Raw genomic sequence first — 9,286 nt, 5'->3', positions numbered from 1 at the left:
TCCATCTCGCCGAGCTCTCGGAGAATCAGTGATCGTCATCGACGGGTCAACTTTAGGTGATCCTGGCTTATATCAAAACATTTTGATATTTCAGGACTTGCCTTGTTGGTTCCGGTCTAAAATGTATTGATCGTGACTGTTTGCATCACCCCGGACGACTCGGGACATGTTTCTAGTTCGACGACCAATAGTAATAATGAATAACGTCACATGACTATTGTGAATCCACCAGGAGGAAAATGTATTAACTGGGTCGGGGGTTGGTCACACAAGACTTACCAAGACTCAATATTATTTGATAAACATCAATCGGGGTTATGCAGTGCAATATTGAAAAGAGAGGGGAACATGCTATTCTCAATTGTAATGAATACGCTCATGAAAGAGAAAAATTTAAATCCAATTAAGTCCATGCACCATCTGTCTGTCTCACGTCAAACATCGCTGAGTCTCATCACGAATAAGGAGTTAAAATAATGTACTAATAATAATAATAACATACCATCCTCCACGCGCCCGCTCTTTTCTTTTTCAATTTGTCACAACAGTGTTTGAAGTGATAATGTATCTTATTTATTTTTTAATTTTTTTGCATTTTGGTTTGAGAAAATTATTTCTGTTTACATGGCAACGTTTTTAAAACGAGGTCTGTTTACTCAGAAACAGCAGAAATGCTGAAAGGATTATTTTTACTACGGCTGTAGTGCGTTTCCACCTTCAACACAGAGATGGAGCCCGAGCGTTTTCAAAGAAATGTGCGGGGGTTTTTTTCCCCGTTTTCCCCTCGAGATGGAGTCGGAGTGTTGTGAAACAATAATTGGATTGGCTGTTCCTGTAACTGTTCTGAATTACATTAAAATTGGGCCCAGAGCGTCAGTGAAAAGCTGTCGTGCATTGAGTTTTGATGCTAATGCTAATGCGCTACCTCAGTTTTGACAGACGGAGCGAAAAAGGCATTTTCCTCCTTGGTTCTGAATGTAAATTCCCCCCAGTTGTAGGTCACAACGAGACTACAAACGAGGACATTTTGAGAGAAATACCTTTGCAAGTTAAGTGCTCTTCAAGAAAAAGTAACTTAAACGAAGGTGTGAAGTGATTGAGGGAGGAAGACCAGATCGTACTACTCCCATCATTTTCCATCAAGCTCCGCTTGAGTTGTGTTGTGACATTTTTTTTTTACTATTCTGTCTTTAGGCTCAGAGTTCTGTGAAATGTCTGGAGCAGAGGTCTGGATGGGTCACCAGCCCATCACAGACGTCACGTAATACTCGCCGGAATGAATACTCTGTGCCGTATTTTACCCGATACTGGTATCAGTATTGGTGCATTCTTAATCTTTTGTCCACCTTCCTAGTCTTTAGGCAAGGCACATTTATTCATCGAGCACCACTCAAACACAGGGAAACTCACTGTGCTTTGAAAAAAAAAAGATCAAAGAAATATATTTATTAAAGAAATACATTCAAAGCTCTTAAAGAAATGAAAGAAATAGATTAAAACAAGTAATGAAGAATCTTAATCTCCAGACTTTTGTCTTTTTTTTTTTTGCCGCGACCAGTGAACATGTCGTCGACTTTGGGACCACGAAGATCCTTCAGTGTTTGGTCCGTCTGTGTGTTGGTATTGTTCAGCCCGGAGTGTGTGATTGAAAAAAATAAAACGTCCTGTTTATTTGATAGACAACAGTCCAACAAGTGACATTGTATGATAGTGTGGATCAGGCATGTGGGGGCTTCATCATTGTTTGTGCTCCTGCAGCATTATTTTCTCACGAAAACATGCTGGTTGCCGTGGGAACGAGTGTTTTCCTCACCTCTGTGTATGAACTAATGGAGGGGACGTGTAAGCAGACTTTGTTCATTTGCTTTAGGGGAGACGTAAGTAAAGTGAAAGGGAGTCTGATAGGTCAGGGTGAAAACGATGCAGCCGAGATGTTTTCTTATGTCCAACGGATTCGAAATGGATATGAAATGTATGTAGAAGAAAATCTAAAAAACTGTAGGGTACAATGCTTAGAATACAAAAAAATAAATAAATGATAAAATCCAGAATGTATCAACTGGTAAATAACGTAAAAAAGATTGAACAAGACTTTAAATGTGATCTTAATGTGTTTATTGACTATATATATATCATCTTGTACTGATGATGGGAGAAATAGATGACAGATTATAGCGAACAGAAGACTGAAGAAGAAGAAGAAGAAGAAGAAGAAATTGTATTTGTATAGCACCTTTCACAGATAAAAGTCACAAAGTGCTTCACAGAGACATAAAAACAATAAACTAGTACTGACGGAATTAAGATAAAAACCAAACACAGCCGTATCAACTAAAAGCTTGTCTGGACAGCCTCGTTTTCAGCCGCTTCTTAAAAGAATCCACAGGGTCGGCTCCACGCAGCGACAAAGGAAGGTCGTTCCACAATTTAGGAGCAACAGCTTCAAAGGACAAGTCTCCTCTGGTTTTAAGGACTGCAAATGACTTGGGCAACAGCAATCTTAAACACTATACACGATATAGAGATAAATGTACAGAACTTTTAAAAGTCGTTCTTTCAGTGTTGTTCAATTTGTCTTAAAGGAACATGCTGAGCTGTAAAATCAATCGGTGGCACTCCTCAGGTGGCCAACTGTGTTGTTGTTAAAGTGCTTTATAAATAAAGTTGAGGAGTTGAAATACCTTGGAGTCTTATTCCGTGATGGACGGAGGAATCATGAAATCAGCCACAGATTTCAGTGCAGTAATGCAGTTTACTGTCCTGCACTGTTTCCGTCAAGAGGAGGCTGAGCTGGAACACAAAGCTCCTTGTTTACTGGTCGCTCTACGGCCCCTCCCTCGCCCGGGGTCATGAACTTTGGATCATGACTGAAAGAACGAGGAGCTCAACGAGCTTGCTATCACCTCAGAGGTTTACCAGAGACACCCTATAGGAAGGAGGACTCAATGTACAGATTATCACAGATCTCACACAAGAGCTGGAGGGCATTATGGGAAACACATATAGGAATACTTAGACTATTACATAGACTTTTTTTTCGTATTTTTTTCTCTCAATGCTGCCACTGCAGCCACACAGGAAGCAGAAAAAATTATTATTGTTTTGTTTTTTAAACAGGGTCTTTCTCTGCAACAGTGACGATGTATGATGCGTCTTGCCGATAAGCCTTCTCTCAACAGCTCCCGCCACCAACATGACACTTCCAGTAATTTGACATCAGCCTCGTGAGCTCAGAGACCGTTGCTGTGCAATGCTTTGTAATCAGCGGTGAGCCGACATCAAGCGAGCCCGGGTCGAAAGAGGAGGTCTTAAAGTGCGTGGTAAAGAAAATATAAGGAAAAAATTACAAACCTTTCACCCTCTCGATGTCATTCGTCATTCGTCTCTGGAACATTTCGCCATGGTGGGTGAATTTAAAAAAACAGGAAGTTCAATGTCAGCTGAGGTGAGTCTAATTCCCAGAGGAACTCGGAGTATGTCACCACGGCCTTGTGAGCGCAAATATAATCAAAAATAAATAAATAATTATTATCTGCCTCGCTCACATCTATACAGTTAGTCCGGTTACATAAACCAAGGGAAGGACGAACATGGTTGGTACATACAGTACAAAACAACAACAACAACAACAAGAGCTCTGGGATTCACACACACCAGCGAGGCTACACGCTACACGCTACACGCTACACGCTTTATATTCTATTCTATTGTATTTGATAACATTCCTAGGTACCAGATTGCTGCAACAAAACAATTTCCCTTCGGGGATGAAGAAAGTTATCTATCTATCTATCTATACGCTACGCGCTACACGCTACATGTGGCTGACAGGTGTTCATTCCACATGAAGCTGACGTTTTGAGAGAGCCGAACCGTATATATACAGCTTCTGTGATTTCATGTGGACAAACATCTTTCTTTCATGTGTTCAAGAAAACTTTTTTTTTTTTTTAAACCTCTAATTTCTAACCGTTGTGAATGTGTGTGAATGTGTGTGTGTGTGTGTGTGGTTGTGCGTTCGCCCTGTGATGGACCTGCGACCCGTCCAGAGTGAACTCTGCCGTCACCCCATGGCCAGCTGGAATCGGCTCTGATGCAACGGGAAATTAAAGTTGCATAAAGCAGCATTGAAGATGAATGTAAGGAAGGAAGATAAAGGAGTCGTGACGAGGTCATGCTTCCTTGACTGGAGTTATTGGTGTACAAGGCAACTGTGACTAAAGTAGACTGCAAAAATTCCTACGAAAAAATATACGAAAAAAAAAATACTAAAACAAGAAAATTAATACTTAAAATAAGCAAAATGATCTGTCAACAGAACAAGAAAATTTTACTTGACAAGATTTTCCAAAATAAGAAAATAATTCTCGCCCCATATGACCCAGCATCTTGAAAATAGCATTAAGTTTTATTTTCATGTGTTATTATTTTCTTAAAATAAGAAGATTGGGCTTTGAAATGCCAGTTCAGGTCCTTTGATTGCTGGTCAATGAGAAAAATGCTTGTTTTAATCCCAACAGTACTTATAGCTAGTTTTTAATACTCAACGCCAAGACCATTCTAGCTGATAAGAAAATATAGTAATCATCAAGTAGTCATTTTTCACTTAATTTAAGAAATGATATGTTGCCGAGATTTGACTTCTTGCAGTGCAACAGCACTGTTAAATCTTTCATTTCAGAACTTGAATCAATGAATGAATGAAGTGTATTTTCTGAACATGAACATGATTATTAGAAACAAAACATAGTTTAGCAGAAAATAAGAAAGGTTGTGTTCTGTATTGTCATACCGGCAACACGTACCGGACCTTCCCATGCACTTTATGATAGGCGTGACAGCAAATCAGCTTTCAGTCGTGGAGAACAAATAAAAGTCTCACGAAACCGTGTGATTATTCCACTGTTCACAGATGATTGGATGACTTAACGGTGCTTTTTTTTTTTTTTTTTTTTTCTTTTTTATCCACAATTGCCTTTTACAATCTGGATCCAGATGCTTTCTGGCTGTATTTCCACGGCTCAGGGGCGCGAGGCGCATCGGGGCTATGGAATAAACACTCCACGCTTGGTTTCCACGCCGGTCCGTCGCTCCACAATGCACAGAAGGTCACGGAGCACAAAAAACAGCCGCTTTCGTCCTCCCCACCCAATCCAAGGCATCAGTGTGGAGTTTAATTCGCCGTTCCACAACGTCCGACGTTCCACAGACAATTCAACCCAATGCCATTCCACAGAGGTCGACACGAACGAGGCCGCGTCGTTCCTCGGCCCGTTTATCCGAGGGGAGAAACTGGCCGCCGGAGCCTTCGAGAAGAATTCATTTGTCACACAAGGTGCATGTGTGTCGGTGGTGCAAATGGCTCACGTTTGTTGCGCGTGAGGTCAGAGTTAATTGAATTAATTAATTCAAGGTGGTTAGAATGACACCGGTGGCTCATATCAAATCAAATCAAATCAATCTTTATTTATATAGCACTTTATATACATTGAAGTAACATAAAGTGCTTTAACAAGAACTAAAAACAGTGCAAAGATAAAATAGCACCACCAGTGTAGCGTCCCCTAGAGGAACCACTGGAGATAAAAAAAAAAAAAAAAGAAAGTAGAAAATTAGATAATTATCTGAAATAAATAAATAAAAGTAGATAAATACATTGATAAAATGCATAAACATAGATACATGAATATATAAAAACATACACATATATAAAATCAGTTAGAAGCCTGGTTAAAAAAGGTGAGTTTTTAACCCTTTTTTAAAAGGGTTAAAAATAAGTGAACGACCGCCATGTTAGATTCGGCCGATATTCCTTGTGAAAACTCGCTCCTGCAAAGGACAAAGGAAACGTATGATGTTCGAACTTAGATTCCGTTATATTTCATCCGTCTTCTGTGCTGCTATATCGGATTTAGTTTCCTGCTGCAGAGTGAGACTTTCAAAAGGTTTCTGCTTAATTTTAGCTCCCGAGGGGCCGGGTTGCTTCATTCAGGCTGAGAGGTTCTTCCCCCTTTAATGAGGTTTCACCGAGGTTCAAATAAATCAATAAATCAAAGCTGTGGTCAGTGAACGGCTCACTTTATCTGGACGAGAGCGATCGAATATTTAACAATCCACATTTGATGATTGTGGGTTTTTGTTCCGCGACATGGAAGGTTTGGATTATAATTAAGTTTCCAGTATTACAGTCTTTCCCGTGAAATTAATTTTGTCTTCAATTAAATGGTCGGAACAGACACGGTCTCCACAGGATGGATAAATACACGTTTGGCTTTGGGAGGCGGACCGGGCGGCTTAATCACACGGTTTCCTTCAACGCTAATGCCGTTTTTCCACAACTACCTAATCAGCCCTACTCGACGACTCAGACGTTTCCCATTACAACATAATACCTCCACTGCGTTGGCGGAGTCATTTTCGTTTTTTGGTCATTTTTTGGTCATTTTTTGCTCATTTTTTGGTCGTTTTTTGCCCATTTTTTGGTCGTCTTTTGCTAATGTTTTGGTTGTTTTTTGGTCGTTTTTATTTATTAATTTTTTTCCTAAACGTCAACAGTGAAAACTGGACCCTAGAGGAAGCCTGTCACCAGTTAAGAGGGACACTAGGTAATCCGAAACACCGGTGGTATCCTCCTGATACTGGTAGTTGGTGACTATGCTCCTGAATCCTCTGGCAAATCCTACATTCATCTTAGACACACCTTCGCTTCTTCACGTTCCTTAAATATCAGTGACAAGTGACATTTTAAATATTGTGTACGTCTTCTGTAATCGAAGGTTGAATTCATAAATAGATAAAAGTCGCCAAGCTGCCTGTACTGTGACTTTTATGAGAAGTGGCTCCAGGCTGAGAATGATGTCATTGTAGAAAGTGTACAAAATTAAATATCGATCAAGCAACAAGTAAATCTCGAGCCGGCTTTGGGAATACTGATCCAAACGATCTCGGGGAATCACAGTGATGAAATAGCAAAAATAATTAGGTCTATAAACGACCTGCATGTTGCCTCCATGTACAACTTTTCCTTTGACATCCAGTAGATGCAAGACGGATTTATTTATTCCAGCTGCATTTATATTTCCCAGTTGAAATCTGTGTCTTTATATACAAACAAATGCTTTGCGTCTATTTCCAATGGTTGTCTATAACAAGAGCGTCTGATTGGTCCACATTTAACATGCCAGATTCAATCACAACATTATTATCAATTCCACAGAAAACATATAGTAAAACATTTCCTAATACTGCATGTAATTATATCTTGGTTTCCCTCTAATGAGTGAGTTTCACTTGTTTTGTGTTGTATCCACAGTAACCAGCATTGTTATCATTATTATTGCTGTTGGGGTTCTATTTCTTTAATATACTGATTGCAATTCCCTCATTTTTCAGAAGGGAATTCGACAGAGTTTATAATTAAAAAAGGTCTCTTGCCTGTGAATTAATCATAAAGTCATTTGTGCCAGACAGGCAGTGGTCCGGTCCTCTGGTGGTGGCGTTTCATCAGAATTGCCTCTCAGGTCATCTGTGCAGGTAATTATTATTACCTGTTTTTAATTTTTTTTTTTGGTCCCTCTGCTGCTGCGGTCGGTTAAAACCCAGTTCCACCTTTTAGATGAACTTGCTTCAGTAATTCGTTGCCCCCCCCCCATTTGTCCACCATAGAATGATTTATAGCCGAGCGTGACCCCGAGGGAAGGAACAAACCGCACCAATTACCGATCATAATATAAATGAACGGCCGATCAGTGGTCGTCTGATAACTGTATGTTCTCGCCTGTTTCTACGAGATGCCGAGTTGAAGACAAGCACTGAGTCTCTGATTATCAACTCTTCTGATTTACGGGTTTGAAAGGAGGAATTTGGCTGAAATTCAAGTTCAACTTTGTCCATTTTAGTTATTTTTAAATGCGCACGAACAGAAAGGTGTTCAGAATTTTAGAAAGGCATTCATGTTTGTTAATGTGTATAAACATGTGTAAGATACGCTCATATTTTTTTATGAAAATCTGAGTGTCAAAAAAAAAAAAGAAAAAAAAAAAGCACAGTTTATTTTGCGATTATTTTTTCAGGCACAATTTCAAAATGCTTTGAAAAATTGATTGACGTGTTATTTGAAAATCTAAACCTTTGGTTTTCACTAAACTCAGACGAACTGTCTAAAAGGGACTAATGAAGCTTATACTTGTATTTGTTTACAATTTTAAAAAAAAGGCAAGATTGTTGTAATATTTTTTATAAACTCACTGTATTTGAATTAAGTTCAAATTGGCTGAAATTGAATGAGAATCACGAGCCCCACTAAGAAATATTGTAAATGGGGAAAAAAGACACGTTTTTGAAAAAGACTGTTATGTCACCATGGCAACATAACATTTTGCAAAAGCTCCGACTCCATCTTGAAGGGGGGAGCACAAGTTTTTAAAAATGCTCTGACTCCATTGCTGCATAAACGTCCATCGAGTCTATTTTCTCCTGGGACTTGGTACTTTTATTTTGACAGTCGCCGTAATGACAATCCAACCTGGTCACCTGTCCACTAGAGTGTCGGATTGTTGATGTTTATTGTGTATTGTTATCTGTTGGTGGTTTCATTACAAAAACAAACAACAGCACCCACTAGTGGCCCAAATAGGAAAAGTAAGTAAGTAAGTAAGTAAGTAAGTAAGTAAGTAAGTAAGTAAGTAAGTAAGTAAGTAAGCAAGTAAGTAAGAAAGTAAGTAAACTTTATTTATGCAGCGCCTTTCACAGACCAAGGTCACAAAGCGCTTCACAGTTTCAGTAAAAACATAAACAGGAATAAAATGCAAATACAGATTTAAAAGGCCAAGACAACACAATGATATACATACATCCCTAAAAGAACTAAGTGAAAGCCTGAACAAATAAATAGGTCTTAAGTTGACCCTTGAAGGAATCAACAGACTCAATAGAACACAGACACCGTTTTCAGCATTTCTGCCGTTTAAGTGTTGGTGTGAAACTTTCCTGAAATGAAAAAAAAAAAAAAGCTGAATGAGAATAAAAACTGAAGCCAAGATAGGTTTTTTTTTTTTCATTTCCACTCCAGAATTGTGAAGGAAGTCTCAGAGCGAAGTTATGAGATTCCCACCACTTCTGGGATTCACGGTTTGGCATTTCAATCGACCGAAACTCTGTCGTGGCCCGGTGGCGTTTTATTTTGCTTTTTTTTTTTTTCCCTCTCCCCTCTCAGGGAGATTCCAATCCCCACCTTTATTACATTCCTCCATCTTGGCGGCAATCAGCTCCCTGTACGACACTTCTT

Source organism: Blennius ocellaris, assembly GCF_963422515.1.
Source record: "Blennius ocellaris genome assembly, chromosome: 12".
NCBI lineage: Eukaryota > Metazoa > Chordata > Actinopteri > Blenniiformes > Blenniidae > Blennius > Blennius ocellaris.
Note: the sequence above shows the minus strand (reverse complement) of the source record.